The sequence below is a fragment of the Varroa destructor genome, unplaced genomic scaffold (genome assembly GCF_002443255.2).
Source record: "Varroa destructor unplaced genomic scaffold, Vdes_3.0 BEIS01000004.1, whole genome shotgun sequence".
Lineage (NCBI taxonomy): Eukaryota > Metazoa > Arthropoda > Arachnida > Mesostigmata > Varroidae > Varroa > Varroa destructor.
In genome coordinates, this window is record NW_019211457.1 from 50639979 (window position 1) to 50658800 (window position 18822).

At 42.2% G+C, this 18822-nt stretch overlaps 1 long non-coding RNA gene across 2 annotated transcripts in view; it reads right to left on the minus strand.

Annotated features, from left to right (window-relative positions):
* The window catches only part of LOC147756325 (uncharacterized), a 26650-nt gene continuing 7828 nt past the window's right edge, over window positions 1-18822 (minus strand). For both annotated transcript variants that reach the window (XR_015326430.1, XR_015326431.1), the window contains exons 2-4: window positions 1887-2203; window positions 874-1003; window positions 1-470 (exon numbers count right to left, since the gene is read on the minus strand). This is a non-coding gene — a long non-coding RNA (uncharacterized LOC147756325). The remainder of the gene's footprint in view (window positions 471-873; window positions 1004-1886; window positions 2204-18822) is intronic.

Below are 18822 nucleotides of genomic sequence, written 5' to 3' on the forward strand. Positions count from 1 at the left end.
TAATACCACGTTCGACTACGATGGCAATCTGACCTGGCCGTACAACAAGCTATAGCGAATTGCCACGGCTATAACAGTAACGTATCGACCAGACGGCCACACTTGTACTTGTTGGTCCAAAGCATCGTGACGCTTCATATTTTGCTGTTCAAACATTTTGCTTGTTTCTGTCATAGGGGAACATCATCTGCGATACGATCGCTTCGGTACAAACAATGAAGAAGATTAGTTAAACAGTTAATCCGACAAACGGCCATTAGAATCAGCTGTCCTGCGAGGGTTCACCTTGCTGAGGTCCGTGCGATTCGAGAAAGACTCTAACAATATAAGCAGACCGCTAATGGTGGTCACATCGTCGATCAGCAGGTACGGTACCCAAATCTTTGTAGAAGAGTTTTCATTACTTGTACCCTTCAGAGCATTTACGATGTCCGGACTATTTGTAGCGAGGTGTATCGTTTATTGTCATACTGCAACAAATTAAAACACCCATATTAGTTGCACCTACAATTAGTGGATTCGAATTCATTGTAAGTGCAGATTGAGTACTAAAGGTTGCCGCAGTCATCATCAAGCAATGAATCCGTCCTAGTGATGCACAGCAAGTTACTTAAGCCATATTTCTTTAAGATCATTGATAATGCCAATGTCATCGTGCTGTCTACATAAATTCATGTGGCAAGTTCTTAGTTAAAAAGTTAATTTACGAAAATCGAGTTATGAGCAGGGCTTTTTGCGGCATATGCATTGTGACCCCAAACATGCAAATCTTATTAGGATCTGAAATTTCATACTAAGCTCAAGTATTAGTAGATTGATAAATCCTTCATGTTCAGCGTACCATTAAGAGGTTCCATTGAAAGAGAAGCTTACCCACTTACGCGAAGAACGGCGTAGGCAGTGAACGTCATAACAAGACCACTGATGCCGAACACAAGATTGTGCAATCCCAGAATTGGGCTGATATCCTTCTCCCATAAATGCATGAGCCATGTATTAGCATCTGTCAGATAAGAATTAATGTAACCCATATGTGTGTTATTTGCAAGTCACCAGAAAAACCCGTCTACCTTGCCAGCCTACGCGCGGTGTATTGGAACGGCGCTTAAATTCAAAGATCGATTAGCTGGTTTAGCGTGAAAAAAACTTAACTTCTTTTGGAAACATATATGTCGGTTCAGCAAGTTATTTGTTTGAAATTAACAGTTGTCGGTGTTATCTCAAAAACGTGAAAACAAACAGTACTTATAAAATACCACATTAGAGTATCATACTTTACTGATATAAAGCACCTATATACTATATAAAACTGCATATAAACTGTAAATTACTGCACAAAGACACTAACATTCCTAGATACGGAAATTCAGGTAACGGGTGGTAGGCTTTCTCCAAAAATAAAAAATAAATCACCAGAAGCTGTCCGTATCACTGCTGAGGTCAAACCCTACCAGGAATACAATAAAAAAAGAACTTAGCTTTGGCATACCTTTACAACATCGCAAGATCTTTGCCTAGACACGCAAGTTAATTTCTGTCTATCTTATTATAATTATAGATTTAAACTTAATAAACTTAAATTTAGTAAATTACCTTGGCTCAGTAACTCTTGTTTAAAACAACAATCGATTAAATTTTATCTTTACTTTTTCTTGCCGGTAGTAGCAGTCAAAAGCTTTGTAAATACCAGTGAACAGCACTATCCCCAATATCAGGGAGTGTATATAAAATTATTAAAGCCAATTTGCGTCATATAGACTATATACAAGTCTTACTGAGTTTATAAAAGTAATTTCAGAGATTTGCCAGATGTCCTAGGTATGAAACTAAAAGCCAATGAGCAGTATAATATCTATCACAATTTCCTCCGCGTCTGGAGCACTTACATGTATCGTCAGGCTCGTGGAAACTTGGTTTTCTGCAGGGCCTATAGCGGAATCATGTAAGGCAAAGCGAGTAACGACATGTCTGTTTAGCCGGTTTCCGTGTTTTTTCCACTCGTTTCCTTATCGTACTTATCGCACCCGAAGCAAAGAAATCCCCAACGATCTCCGCGACTTTTTACTCCCAATTCCTAAGGCTCGTCCCAAAGGCTTCCGTTACTGGGAGCCTAAAGCGACAACAAAGGCCCTCGGGCAGCAGTGGCGAATCGGCGAGAAGAGATACGCGAGACGATTTCGGGCCGCTATGTGTAGTCCTAGTGCTTTTTTAAGGAAGGAAGCTCTGATGCAATTTAATTAATTGAGCTGCTCCATTGTAAGATCTTCTTAAATAACGCATATCGTAATATCATATACGTTGCGATTGAAGCTAGTTTGGGATAGAAAAAGCTAAAAACGGTTGCAAGGGACAAGCTATGATGCGATTGGATCGCTTATGGGGTGAACACTGCCCCTCTGCATCTTTCGATGACGTGCGCAGTAAAACTTTTTTTTACTCGCGGAAAAGAGCAACCCTAAGCACAGCAATGGGTAAGAGGCGATTTAGTAAAATGCAAGGTGTCAGTCGCCGCTGTACTGCCTTCCCTTTTTAAATTTCATCGCCTTCATCTTGGTCAGGTTTACTATCCGTTCAAAATTTGTGAGCGCCACGTGGTGCCCGGCTAGAGCTTGCTGCATTTAAAACCTGTTCAACCCGTATATCACTAAGTCGTCCGCATACAAGACGACTTCGACTAATTTTTTCGGTATTTTTATTTCATCAGGAAAGCCCTTTAGCAAGATGGAGAATAAAAGCGGGCTTAGGTTGTCCTCCTGAACAAGGCTAGTTTTCTACATGAAAAACAGAAGTTCGGTCATTCCGTCATCAATGATTATTCTGTTCTCCTATAAAATGGCAAGGAGAAGGCTGGCCCATTTCTCCCAGCATAAGCATAACCTTATCCCTGAGCGCCGAGTCTACGGCTGTTTTGAAATCGGCGAACGTTACGTATAGCGCGCGTTGTGTGATATAACTAGTGTTTTTAGAAAATCGGCCATTGAGATCCTGCACGGCGTTTATTTGGAGCGCCCTCCCCAGAACCCAAGTTGCTCTATTACAATGGCGTATACACGTTTGAAGCAGCTGTTCAGCCCCTTAGTCCGCGAGTCGGGGAATAATTTATAATAAACACTTTTCTACTTCTCGCGATAATGTCGGTGCGGCTAGGTTGTCTTTTCCCTTAGGGATCACTAACATGGCAGCATCTCTTTACTGGAGTGAAAGTGTACTAGTATGTAAGCAAAACGACGCCATATTGCTTGTTGCAGACCCTATCTGGACCGCTGGACCGTCGGCTTTCTTACTACGTTGGCTCCTAGTGTGCTTTAGTTCCTGCATTGTGAAATTTTGTTAAAAAATATCCTATGATGCGAACGTCTCATTTATGAAAGACAAGGAGCTAATCGGGCAATTGCCGCGATGCGTTAGCCAGTTGCGCGGTTAACATTTTGCGTCAGCGATCAAAATGGTGTTTCAAGTTGTTAATATATTGCTAGCTTTATGATACATACGTTTGTCGGAAGATCGTCCTAAATGCAGAAATTAATCGGTGAAATGCGGGCTGTACTTTAGCTATAAGTCTTAAGGTAATCTGGACCCTCCGAGCAGGGTTGCGGGTGAAGTTGAACCACCGCTTACGCTTCTCGGAGGACGAAAAAGCTGTATTGGGGAAATTCAACTAGATGCTGCGTAAAAATTTCTGCATTTACTGTGTAAGGCACAGGGAAAACTTCGTAGATGCGTTCCTGGAGCTTGTCTAGTCATTACGACAGAGCTTGGCGCTTGACAGTCCGCGGAAGCGCAATTCGGATAGTGAGATCCATCGCCATTAGTTCGCGAGCATGTCTTAGGAACGTCGATGTCGAGATGAGGTTGGCTTCACAGCAGCGAAAGTCGCCGAGCGTGTCTCGAAGGGCAGTGGTGCAATTCGAGATCGACTGGCCGAGGCAAGCGCTTAAGCCGCCAGCAATGATTAGAGAAGATGCGGAATAAGAAGGCAGCGTTTCCAATTCACAGACAATTTCCTTCACCAATACGTGCGTTGATTCCGAATCAATCGACCGATCATAGGGACCTTGTAAGGCAATGACGTTATTTTTTACTAGGCACAACGTAAAATCGCCTATCTTATGACTGTAAAAAACCGATATGCCTCCATTAAGGCGGCTTCGTCTGCTTTTCTTCATTGCAGGAAAGTGCGCAGAGTAGAAACGCGCTGAATTAAGTGCGAATTTTTTTATCGTGAAGGTATCTATACTGTCCAGGACTTGCGGGAAAAGAAGCGTCAAAATTGCAGCCACCGCACAATTTCGTCACGTGATTCTCAATGTCTTCTAAAAGTCCGGCTTCACTGCAAATTCCGTGATAGTCTTCATGAGCGACAAGATATGGCGTACTGGAACCAGTTTCATCCTCTAGAACCTGCATTGCTAATTCCTCGACCATCTGGACGACTGGGACCCGTTGACCATAGTCCAATTGTTCGGCTTATGCTGCCTTTCTCTACCGCAGTTCTTAAACGGTGGGTCCCTTTAGCGATGACTTGTTCTCTTGAAAATGGCTAGCTGCTAGAACGTTCGGCTCTGGCAGTTCGGCTGAGCAGGCTAGGTTTGCTGTTCACGCCGCCTCGTGTTGCGATCATCGATGGCTTTTGCGTGAACATTTTGTGGCCTTTACTGGCAGAATTCCCCCGCCTAAAAAAGGCTTTATTCTCCGAAAAATGTTGTAGACAGTCTTCCAGGTCACCTCATTTTTATAGCTGTGGCGTCCACCCCCGACGACTGGGCACTGTGCTACGGAAAGCGGGAAAGCCAAAAATTGTTTGATCCGCTTTTTCGTAATAATATCATTTACCGCTAGCCGAAGAAAAGAACGGAGAGCACATGAATTCCTGGCCCAGGGCATAAGGTGATTAACGTCTCCGAAAAACTCGATTTTGCTAATACATTCGTACTTTTCAACTTCCCTGCATTCATGATAATCAGCCTGTAAAGACACCGGCCCATCGGTGTTGTTGGCCGGTGGTCTTAGTCCCGATTCACACACGACATTACGAATGTCCCTTTTACCGTACGTATAGTCTCTGACCGTTTCTGGAAAAAATATTTTTTCCAGCGGGGAGATACATAACGCTATCGCCCGCCACTGGTACTGTACTTCGTAGTGGGACCGTCGGGTCGTTTGCAGGTCTCTCGGAGACATCTCGCATATTATCGTCAACACCGTCATCGCTGCCACATGTTTATGCTACACTTCTTTTTTGACACTTAAGGCGATGCACCGTCTATGTTCGCCGGAGTACCCACTCGAAAACGGTCGCCACCAGGCCGTGTGAATGTATACGTGAGGTGCAACAAATGGGCGCAAGGCAGTGTTTATATGTGTTGTTCGAGGAATAACGGAATAAAACATGTTGTAAGATTAGTGATTAAGCTGATCCTACGATTGACCCAGCAGGCAAATGGCATTGTAGGGTATGCTCGGCAGATTTACCAATAGTTCATGAAGTGTTTGTATATGTGTGCAAATCATCAAACGATTTTGTTGTATGTATGTATATATGAAAAACATCGTGCTGAAAAAACATCGTATATTTTTAAAGTGATCACAACTACAGCATTAAAAAGAGAAATAAATTTAATGTTCGGGTCTTCTGCAGTCAGAACTTTGAAGTACATCAGCGTCTTTTTGTGACAAAGAAAGTGACTTGCACTGTCAATTTACAGAAATAACTTCCTCAGTAAAATACAATTGCCACAAAACGTTTTTGGATATTAACTTGAAATAACCAAGACATCGTTTGTAAGCACTGCCATCATGTAAAGCGTCAGTCATATTTACTACAGAAACATAGTTCGTAATAGGAACGTTGATGATCAGGTTAAGCCATCGTGCGTCTGCTCGATGCTAAATTGAGTTTTGCAACCGGTTGCATTGCTTTAGATGGGTGGCTCCTAGCATCAAACAAGGTGTATCCATGCTTGGTTCCGAACCCTTTCCAGAAGTTGTAGCGAGTATGCTTACGAATTGTGCGGAACATCCGGAACTATTTTTCTAAGTAGTCCATATGTGGGGCCTAAGTGCCTCTGTCTGTCAGAGAATACCCATCAGACTTATATCCCCCGGCAAGTGACACACAACGGGACCTGACAGGCTATGCACGTCACATAAAGCCGTTAATGAAGACGAAATTCTACTTGTTTTGTTTATGATTCCTCAGAAGTTTATTTGATCTGGCGTTTTTCCTTTATTTCAAATACTTCTTTTATTTCTCATAATACCTTTCAAAAAGACTGTATCGGTTTGGTGCCAGCTACCTGATATATATTCCTATATATAGATATAGATGTTCATATTAATCTGTAGGACGTTGATCATTGTTGACGCAAGTTTTTCTGGTCTGTTAGGACTAAAAGTGGTAAAACCGTGTTTCCTAGTGCTAACTAAAATGAAGTCGTCCTTGCTAATCTGTCAGTCAGTTATTGCCCGTTGCCTGTTTGTATTGATAGCATTTATGCATGACTGCTTCGCTGTGGCCGTCTGACTCTGAAGTGTCTCAGGGTTACCGCTGTGGCTGCTGCTTAATCTACGGCTTGTATTATGTGGACTAGACATGCTTATTCTTCGCACTCATTCGCAACATGGCCGCCGGTTTGTCATTTTTGTTTTTAACCTTTTTGGTTTTAATTTATACGACATTTTCATTTTCGGCATAAGACATAGGGACGGCATAGGGACAATCTTCTTTACCTGAACGAATACAGTATTCAGCGCATCTTTGTAAGCTTGCCAATCATTAATCGTTAGCAAAAAGGCGCTATGCCTATACCGAACATGGTCCCCTACAATTGGCTGCCCGTAGGCCTTCTAGAAGAGTTGACATCCGAAGTTTTCATTCATTTCAAAGATTTCTAGAGAGACCTAAATAAATAGTTGACTTTAATACCCACCACTGCCATTTAGCATTGATCCAGGCGGTTGGCTTCCAGTACGAAGCCTACCTACGCTAGGTTTCAAATCTAGTTTACAACGTATTTCAAGATTTAGTAGGCAAACAGGTTACTACTGCAATATCGCCGAAGCTCCCAAATAGACTTGCTAACCATATACGTTACCCCAGAAGCCATTAATCATCTCTTCCAGTGTTAATTTTCTGCTCAACGATACTATTTTATCTGTCCAGCCGTGTCTCTGACTATAAACGTTTTTAGTGCTTGATAACTAGTGAACATCGCGTCGTAAATACTTAAAACATACAAACGTACTCTTTGTTATTCGTGCTGGACAATCCACGCACATGGGGTGCTGAACATTGGCGCAAGGCCAATATTCCAATCAAGGCCGTATTATTACCCCACAGAAGCAAACTGCTTTGATTGGTATAGGCACCAAGTAGAGGCCATCATAAGATAACAGAAGGCGACGAAAGCATGATAACAGATCTAGAAGCTTGGTTCTAGATTCCCTCAGCTTTAATTCATTCAGCATCTACCAACTGATATCTCGAAAGTATGTTTTTTGCGGCCGGATTTAGGAACGATATAATCACGATTGGCAAAAAGAGATTATGTAGATCGAGACTCAGATGATATGTCTGCACCGCGGAGCAAATACATCTCTTACCAATAGTCGGCTATGTTGGCACCTGCCGACTACGAACTGCAGATGCTTGACATCTAACATCAATACTATATTTGTTGATCCATCTTTGTCTTCATGCGCTAAATTAAATCGTTGATATAAGATAGTATGGGGCCATTGATCTTGGTTGTTGCTTAGTTCTCGCCAAATGAGCTAACCCATAAGAAGATCTTACAACATAATAATAATAACACAAATATAAATACGGTACACGAGAAAGCACAGGTTTAATCAAATCAAAGAAAAATAAATATAATGATAAATAAAGATGTATTGAACCTCCGTGTTTCAAAATAGGTAATACTAATAATTTGATTTTTTTTTGATAAACAGGACACGTAAAACGATAATAGGCATAAGAGGCAACTTAGATAATGCCAACTAAAGTGTGCTCTGGGTCCAACGGCACATACATGAATGCCGTTTTACAGGCGCTCGATGAAAGCGGCAATGTGCAGGAAAAGTCGTATTCAAATAAGAATATATGTAATTATTTAGGAGCACGCTAACGCATTAAGAGAAAAGATGACAGGTGACCGCTCGATTACCATGTCCTTTGTACTGCTAGCAGCCACGGTCCTCTCCTCGGTAATAATGACGGGTGTCTGATAAATCTTTGGGTTTCTGATGATGACGAAGTCACGACGAATCTATAAACTCTTTCCAATCAAAATTCGTCATAGTGTCAACTCTGTAGGAACCTGAATCTATAATATTCATATTTGGTTTGCATTCGACGATAAACTATCTCTAAACCTTCCTTTTCTATAAGTGACTCCGTGTTTCAGCCCTACTCTCAACCGTGTTTTACAGAACAAAAAAATGAGCCGGTTGTTACTTGGGGTGCGAATGCCCATGGCGCACTTCAAGTAGGTTGGCCTATACGGCCAATTACGGCATAATTGGTTACCAAATTCTATAATTCGCTTAACATTTGAAAACGACACAACAGTATCCATACAATTACAAAATCTTCAGTCGAACATAATTTAATTGAAATAAAAAATAAATTATTTTTAAGGTAGGCATAATTGAAGGTAAGAAAAAAATCGTCGTGAGCAAGAAGAGATCAAAAACGGACAGAGTATTTTACTTTTAAACGGATGTATCTTAATGATAACTTAGAATGACCTATATACCTATAGCAAGAACTTTGTACGTTAACGATTCAACTTAGGAAGCATACCTAGAACCCAAAGAATATCTATGAAGAATATCTCAAAGAAGTTCGAGTACATGGTTCGGATTTTCGTTATCATTGTGTGTTTCTCAGGATTTTCAAAGATTAGTGTCTAAGCGCTGATAAGCAAGGACCAACCACCCTTATTGATCTGCCTTTCGATAAATTCTTCGAATATAGTCCTTTGATATTTGTATATAGCAAATGGGATAATGAGCACGCGGAATGGCTCTCGTTTGATGCCGAGCTCATGTGAGACCAAACAATATAAACTTCTGAGTATTAGAAATCATAAAAACTGGTAGTTTAGATACAAAGTTTTAGAAACTGTGAAAGGGAAAGGCTGTAACGATTTCTGTTAGTATTATTTGTAAATTCAATAGCATAGATGTATACGAGGGAAGCGAAAGCTCAGGGAACGATAACTGCTACTTAGTATAAGTTTTAAGAAATAAAGGAGACTCTAAAGAAAGGGGCACATGAGACAATCATCATGAGATTTTCCAGCAGAAACTTCCAGCTCTTCACGGTCCAGTAAATCGGCACGAAAACAGCTGGAAGAACTCAAGCAGGCTGCACTGCACAACAGATGAAGGAAGCTATATTTTCGAGTACTGATTTCGACAGTCCTGCTAAATTGATGCATGAAAATGTCTATGTATTTAAGCGCCTCAGACGACAGCCTACTTGAGGGCAATGATAGGCGCTCAGGATTTGATAGGGACAAAAGTCTGCAGCGAAGCATGAAAGTTCAATTTTTGTTGGTCCTTCAACACTATCTCTTGCGACTAAACGGATCGTTGTTGTGTGCGGTACTAGTGACCCCGAATCATCGGTTGCTGACGATTAACAAAGTCTGTAGGTTTCCTTATTATTTCTCTGTGCTCTCCATTCTTTTTGATATCGTTAATCGGACGAAGCGGCTAGAAATTTTCTTTGAACCCTACTAAGAGTACCACAAAAGGTTAACACAACCCCTAACGAATCCTCGCCAACCCCCTATGTTCCTAAGGAGTGAACCGATAACTTCGTCTGCAAGGCAGTCGAGGTCGCCTTCCGGAAACTAAAATTCCAGATAAACTTGAAAAACATACGGTTACTCAAGCGCCTTGACATGGGAAGAGAATTTCAAACTAAGCAGGGAACTCACCACTGTCTGCAAAGTATAAGAATTGAGGTTAAACAACATCATTTGTATAAAAGACGCTTAATCAGCTTAGGAATGTAAACCTTGAGATAGTCGTAGCTGAAACGGTATCAGTCTCTACGAACCGAAACGAGGACTTCGTACAGGCCCAAAAAGCACAAACTGGTCGAAGAGCTTTTTTTTTGTAGAAATGTCGCGAAAGGGTTACAGGACAAACTTAGGTACCCCAGAGTTCTTAAGTCTTTCCACCATCTTGCTGTTAAGAGAGGAGCACTTTTCTGGACACGATGAGGTACAGCTACACGATGAGGTTTGGAACTCAATGCCTCGCCTACTGGCCGAGTAAGACCTGCAGCATGAAAGGTCACAAAGCCACCCGATGGCTTGTTCGGTTTCAAGAAAAGCGCAAAGGAAAAAGGAAAGCAGCTGTTATGGAGAAACGAAGCACCACAGCTTAAACTACAGTGCCACAAGCGAACATACTAATAAAAGGAAGTCTGACAGAAAAGAAACAAGAAGAATGGGTACAGATGCGATCAGATGAGTGGCACCAGGCCCAAGATGGATAACGAAACATACTTCAAGTAAGACAATTCTCCCAAAATTCAATAATGCACAACAATAACGAGATAAACTCCAACCGCTGTGCTGAGTCACCCGACCTGCTGGATGAAGTTACCACACGCAGGGGTATTTCCGTAGCATTGGCTAAAGGTTCCCCAAGGTCGGACTTGTTAAACATTGACTAAAGATCGGTAGGTATAATTCCCAACGGCTATTGCAGACGGGCTATCGGAACAAGGCGCATATTGGCGGACCCGTATCAGGCGGATATTTTCGTGCCGTGTCAGCTTGTAGCATAGACGGATTCAAAAATACACTAGACCATATCAGTATATCCTTCGGCGGCCCGCAAACTACTGATTTATGGATTTATAGGGAGTTTAACGCATCTTCTGCTGCGTGGGGATCTAAGAGACAAAATCACAGAGGGAAGCCGCTGCTCGGATGACGTGTAGCAAACAGTTGCACGATACATAACACAGGCGACAAAGCAGCAGTCTGCAGAAATGGATCCCATGTACCAACGAGCCTATATCCTTCAGGGCGACATCTCGGAAGGTGTTATTCGAGAAAATGATCTGTAGTGACCATCATTGTATACAAACTGTTCTGTATGTTGAGCCTTTTTCTGCTTTTGACCTACATTCTTGGACTTATATTTAGAAACATTCGAGTTTCTCAAGAATCAGCTAGACAGACTACTCCCCAATAATCCTTAAACAAACCAGAGAGTCAACAGGTCGTGCAAGCTTCTTATACGTACAACTCGCATTTAATTCATCTTACGAGATGTAACCTGATGCGTCCTAAGTGCTGGTGAAACGAGTACACGATGGCTTCTCGGCAAAGTATGTTAGGATGCGACGTACAATTAAAAAGAAAAAAGATGAATTTTAAGAACTTTTCGGCTTCTTGCCGAAAAATCGTCGTGCGAAATAAATTTTCCAGAACTTAGGAAACGTAAAAGCTTCTCTTCAGACGTTTTTTTCTCAGAGAGCGAGAGAAGTCAGTGGGATTAACTTCGCAGGCAAATACGAGGAAATGATAATATACCAGGGCCTAAACGTCTGGAAGTTCTTGAGAAACGCTTTCCTGTTCATCGCTTTTTTGGCCGCTGGCAGTATGTATTTGGTGTTAGCACTGGAAACGAGGTAGAAGCCCTCCACCAATTACTACAGGGATAGTATATATTTCTGCAAAACGAATAAGACTCGGGAAAGCCCCGATACCTGATGAGATACCATTTTTGAGAAGACTTTGACAATAACTGTTTATCAAAAAACAGCGGAAGAGTTTCACTGCATCATTCTGTCTTATACAATCATTGGCTAAAACCTTTGAGGCGATCATTGAGCCTCGACCAAGAAATTTTTCACGAATTTCTCTCATGTAGCCAATTCGGGTTTCGCAAACATAGATCTGTTACTTCAGCTATACGGATGCCGATAGGAAACGTTGAAAGTAACTGCTTCTTTTCCAAATGAAAACAAAACATTCCCAACGGTACTTCTTGACATACACAATGCGTTTAACGGCCTCTATTGAAAAATAGCTTTAAATGCTTTCAAATGGAAGTGGACATCAGTTGATGTTTTTAACATTATCACGAGAATGTTGCATGACAAAAATGTCACGTGCTAGGTGTAACTTGGTGCCCAATGATAACAACCATACTGCAAGGCTCTATACTAGGTTTTGTGCTTTGGAGGATTGCGCACGGTGACGTTCTAGACCTGCAGAACTTACCAGGCCGTGGTATTGCTTCCTTACACAACGGCTTCCGCTATCATTATACAGATAAGATATTTCCACAAATTGAACTGATTTCTAATAAAGCCCTTAATTGGTTGCTAACTGAATGGGTATAGCGGAAATAGCAGGGCTTGCTATTGCTTTCGGGAGATGTGACGCGATACTTCGCATAGGAAGGTGGGTTACTCGACCTCTCAACTTAATATTAAATAAAATTAATATAAAATAAAAATTGAAATAAACTTTCAAATAAAATATTTTGGAGCACATATAGCGGTGAGTAACACGTATTGCCTAAACGCATTATCCACGTGTAACATAGTAGACGTTTCTACTATGACAGTGTAATTCCGATACACTTTTACTGGCAGGAACCCCGCGTCCGTATTTGAAAGTGAACGACTGTGTAAGTTAGACACCGAATGCAAAGACCAAAAGCGTGCTGGGATCTGATGTAAAAAGTTCACCCGAATACCATACTATGACTTGATAGGCCTGGAGGAGAGACTAGCGATTACTTCACCCAAGCGGGCTTCACTTTCAGGCTTACCAACGCCCTATGAAAAATGCACCTTCAGATTCCTCAGTGGGTTTGGAACGAAGGAGAATGCATTTCACATCCTGCTGGTTTGTCTTGCCTTAAACATCCGTTAATAGGTGCCTGGAACACTGCGTTTGCAAGAAGACAACTAAAAATGATCCCAAAATTAAAGCCCCAAGCATGCTCTCCGAAAAAAATTCTCTTCGTCAGGCTTATCTTTGGTATCACTGAAAAATGTGAGCTCGGCTTATTGATCGCAGTAGCAATTATTTCAGTCAAACGGATTCTTGCCGTCATAAGACTCCAACGCCTAAGGATAGAACGAGAACGACAAGCTGAATTCGTCTTCTACAATACCAAAAGGCATACAAGGCAAGATCTGCCAAAAGCACTTCGACCATTTGCCCAGGTTGACTTCTACTATCCTTCCGTTCAGCTCGCGATACCATCAATTGAATATTCAGGGGGGGGGGGGGGGGGGGGGGGATTTTTGAGACGAGCGCGTTAGTCAGTAATTAGTTTAGCCGAGGTGCTTTGGAAATAAAAGTATCATACCTCCCCAGTGGTGCGCACAAAGCATTCTATTCGTTGCCGTAAAAAGGGGGAACCCTGAGAGAATTTCAAACACGCTAGAAGCGGTGTTCCTTGAAGCTTAAGAAACGGAGTAATGAGAGGTGCTGCGGAAGTAGACAAGAACTCATGCCGCAAGCCATATGAAGTTAGACGTAAGGATCCGAAAAGGACTTTGAAGATTATCCTGAGGGAAGCTGATACAAAGCTCTTAGGAAACGGTTCGTACGACACGGTCTTCTCGCACATGCAGGCAAACTATCAAACGCAGGCAAAAAGTGAACACCACGAGAGTGACATCTCTCCCATAACAGCACAACAGAATTCGAAGATTTCTTATAGGGTCAAGCAATCCAAAACGCATGGTCTAGATTGCATTTCGTCGTTGATAGTTGGGGTGCTTTTTCAATATTACAGTTTCCTGAGTTAGAGGCTGAGCTGGCTGCTAAAATCTTCGGGAGTCGCGTATTGCAGACTGAGCTCAAAATTGCAGAGGTTGTGCTGATTCCAAAAAGGTATTGTGATATAGGAAAAATGAGCACGTGGCGATCTGACTTTGAAACCGGATGTAAGCTTGGGCCTGCAGTTTGAAATTGTGCCTAATGGCAGTACTTTTGAAGAAAAAACCTTTTGGAAAGTTATGGAAGAGTACGGACTACTGTCAGCGAACGTAATTAGGTTTCGAAAGCATTGCTCAATGCTATCAGCAACATAGCGGGTGAGAGCCAATGCAGAATTCAATCACAGCTCCTACAATTATATTTTTTCGTAGCAATGTATATTATAGTTAGGAAAGGAGTCCTGTAATGCAGTATACCTTAATTACTTAAACAATAGAGCAACGTCCATACCGATGGAGTCCTACAAAGCACATTCCAGTCTACGAGTGCTGTCGCCGATTCCCTATCTACTGTGGAGTGATCGTCACTCTAGTGCTCACGATGCGCAGACAGACTTATCACGAGGAGCATCCATGAACACCGAGGTCGCCGAAAATTCGACGAAGAGAAAGAGGAAGCCATTACGACAGCGTTTCTTGTTCTACCATTGACACCAGCTTAGCATTGCTATCAAGAAGGCCGGTTGCTCGTAGCGTCTTGTCATCCCCTAAGTAAGTCTACCGCCAATAAAGTACGCAACGCCGAAGAATACAACGTCGAAGTCTTCATTATTTTCAGCACGTACATCTGACGAGAACGATTGGTCTTGTAACAGGTGAAGACGGAGATGCGGCAAGATGACGAACTGTTGTAACTGCTTCTTTGGAGCGCGGCGTATAACGATCTTTTGAAGCTGCAAAGGATCTTTTATGATTTGAGAGTACGTATGAAAGTCAAGGTAGCCACAGAAATTAAACGGTACGCCATAGCCGGTCCACGAACAGTTGACAGCAGCGGAGCTAGAAGGGGCTTTCGAAAAGGGTAAGGAAGGGGATAATGCTGATTAGAGACAAGAGGACACAATTTATCCGTCTGCTTCTATCAGGAGTCCAAATCTGTTGAACACTGAAGTAAAAAAAAACTCACGTTATGTGGGGTTAACCACGAATAGAGCTAATAAGATGGCCAATATGATTATGAGCATTGCCTCCAACACCCATGACTCCAAAGTGACCGCACGAAAGCTAGACCAAGTTACTTTTCCCAATTCTATACAAATTGATTCGACTGTAACACAAAAACGTAATGTTGCAGAGATCAACTTAAATGCAACAAACGACGGCAGTAAGAACACTAGAGGCGTAACAAACAGTCAATATGGTGGATTGAAAATTAGGTATGGGAAAGAGTCCTGGCAGAGTGGTCAAAGAAGTGGACAGAGGTTTAAAAGTAGATCTAGTACCGGTTAACTATTAATGGCATTATAAAGAATGGTCTACTCATCCGGAGGGCGAAACAGCTTATTTTGAAATCAACTCCTTACGGAATATGATAACTTTCGATCATATCGTTACCGCTTCAGGCTGGCACCATTAGGCTATCGCCTGCATTTAGGAAACAAAAGACGATGCTGCGTACTTCCTGTTGATTAATAATAATAGATTGATAAAGGCAGCAAGCAACACTGTGAGAAATCTGGTCATGAAATATTAAAACAAAATGCTAATCTGGGCGCTAGAGCTCACCGAATACCCTTGAGAACAGCCCGGCTCAGTTTGTGAAGTACATTTGAATATAAATAGTGTTGTTGATCGCTGATTGTGGCGTCAGGGCCATATATATATATATATATATATATATATATATATATATATACGCAGCTGAGAAGGAAACTATATGGACTAAAGCTGAGACATTGAACGAGAGTTGTAGTTTGCCCTAGTAAGCTAATATCGTTAGTGAGCTAACGAAAATCGATGAAAGCCATTGTTTCGCGAAGATAACCCACTCTATATGTATAGATTACTATTATATAGATATACTCTAGATATAACCTATCATTGTTATTATTTAACCTATTAAGCTAGCACACTTTAATCACACAACTGTACGAACGATAGATCAAACACCTATTAGAGAATTTCATAGGTTTTATTTTGCCGTTCCGTTACGAGGTAACGTTACTATGCACAAACGAAGATTCATTTAATTCTTAGAATGTCGTCTTCCTCTAACATCGATCGCCCTTTGCGAGCCGTGTTTACAATTCGTGGCTGAAGAAGATCGTTGCGGTACGATCGTATGAATGGCGATCTAGTTTGCACGCTGAAGATGAGGTGGACGAGTCAGATGTCATAACAACGGTTAAACTTAGTTCGTCGAGCGGCATAGTTGAGATAAGCCCTAATTGGTAAGGGTCACCGTGAGCCGGCCTAATAACTTGAGGTACATCCAGTTCTTTCATCGTATACGTGAGCGGGCGAACATTTATGGCGGCGGCGTGTTTCGAGATCATTTGCGAGGTTCTTTTAAGGCAAACAAGACTTAAACTATCAGCGCTACTTTGGAGGTTCGGACCACATGCCCTACAAAGTCATTTTGCCAAGGATTCCGAAGACAACCATTCAATACTCTACTGCGAAAATGATCCGTCCGATAATTTGTTAAAGTGAGGGAGCTCTGAATGTCGCTTACGGCCTTTACGAATATGCTGCTATTGTTGGAGATCAAATGTGCAACTAGCATGGTAATCACTACTGCAGTATCAGTCCCCGTAATACCTTCGTGGGTAACGTGTTTGGCTGCAAGTCTTAGAGACGCGTCATGGTCTAGGTTCGAGCCTGAATGGACAATAGCGTCGAAACGTTGAAAAGGTAGCGTGTATATCGAATATTGCGTTGGTCCTTTGGTAATGCAAGATGATGAACCTGCCTGGGCGTGAATCTTCCGGAAATACTAATAGGTTAGACCAGTCAAAATTGAGGCCTGTTTTTTGTCCTAAAAATTCAACCATTCTGGGTTCGATTACTATTCGTTCGAGGAGACAGCGCCATGGATGATTGTAATCACCTTGATCGTAAGGTACTTCGTTATAGAAAAACTATAGTTTTGTCGCCACCAATACACCCATCAGTTTGATCTGTGGTATCGTGTGTGTCTTCCCCGGAACTGGCGGAAAAGTTAGTCGAAAGAAGGGCCATGAGATGCAGATTGCCTATAGGTAAATCATGGTGGCGTAGGTGGCATCGGATGTATTGCCAAATACACACAAATAGGATGCCTTTTTCAAATGGCTGACCATAACTTCGTCCCACTTCAACGACTAATACCACAACTGTTGTATAGTTACGGTAGCAGCCAGCCGATACGCGTTGAAAATCGATGTTACGGACCTCAGGATTGTGCACTTAGTGGCGTGTGAGGCTGTGGCGACGTCTTTCGCGGGCGAAATGAACTGTACAGGTAGATAGAACCAGATGGCACCAAGCATGCCCCTATCGATTCCACTCTCATAATTTTAAGGTGGTTTACGACACCTTACGAGTTGTATATGACGAAAAAAAAACAACAGGCGGTATATTTGCTAAGCCTAACCAGATTACTAGCTCCTTGAAAAACGAGATGGTCTCAGACGTCGTGATAAAGCTCCTCAACGTGTCGCCACGGCATAGCGAGTCATCTCGTTTATGCGTGCACTCTAAATGCACCTGCTCACAAATATCACGCGGAAGAGCAGTTGCTCGAAGAAAACCACTTAAAGCGTCTTTTTAAATAACTTGTTTCTTTTGGTAGCACTGGACACGGTTATCGCTTGGATCTTGTTATGGGAACCAGAATAATTGTCGGTCTTCGTCGGTAGGTCTAAGCCAGTATTACCCGATACAACTAAAAACTGAACGAGAACCTCACAAGGTTTGGATTGATGTTTGGTGCCAACCAAGAGATAACCGTTGGCTTAACTAGAAGCCCATGGCACAACTAAATAGTCGAAGACTCTTCCACTGGTTCTTCTTTTTATCTGTAGCAGTCGATGCCGGACAGGATAACCGGTATATTAAATATTGCTCCTTTCGGCTATGAAGTGTGAGTAGGTGGGTGAGTTTTCCAAAGGTCTTGATGATTTTGGTCTCCTATTGCGAGCCACCACTTAACGGCTTTACTTCAAAATCATATGGGTACAGTACGAAATGAATCATTATGATGCTTTGCAAACATACTATATAGCGCTGTACCGTGCCAATTCGAGCGTCAGTAACCTCTTCAATATCTAGATCAACATTGCTCTAGGCCCGGATTTCGCATAGCTTTTCCGCTGTTTACAGCGACAGAAACCTAAATCGCTATTTGTGTCGAGAACAAGCTAACCGGCATGCCACCTTCATGAAGCGCTCTTCACTGTCAAGATGAGATCGACCAAAACATCTATCTTCGAAAAGACTGCATCGCTTTCTGTAGTTTATAGAATAAAATCACCGCAAAGGCCGATAGGACGTATTGCGCTGACCTGTATTGGCAAAGACTCTTATTCAATATTCACTGTGTGACGAGCTAGCGACTACTTGATTTGCACGTTGATACGATGGATATGCTGGGCGTCTTATAGACTGGTGCGTTAGCATCATTTGTTCCTTATGAATGATGTGCACCGTCGAAGATAACCTACTAGGCTTTCGGTCCGTTCCGCCGTAGATTCAGCCCATATCTGATCTTCCTCACCGCTGTAACCAACGTTGTTTCGTGAGCTGCTCGGAGAAAGCAGCTGAGCTCGGCGCTTTGAATCAGCATGATGGTTTGTCACGCAGCTGTCCTATGGAGAAATATGGTCGCTGTTTCAACGGTATATTGTTCAATAATCGTGCCATTTTTTTGATGGTGCATGAATACTTCATCCCAGAAACACGTTCCGGTGATCAACCGACATTCCTTCTAGGTTTAAATTTGACAAGCTGCACACAGCGTCGTAGCTGGAATCGTTGATTGGCAGTTTTTGTACTAACTCGATGGTGCACTTTGGAGAGGTTTAAATAGTGCTACCATCAGTTCGATCATCGAATTGGCCTATCCAGAG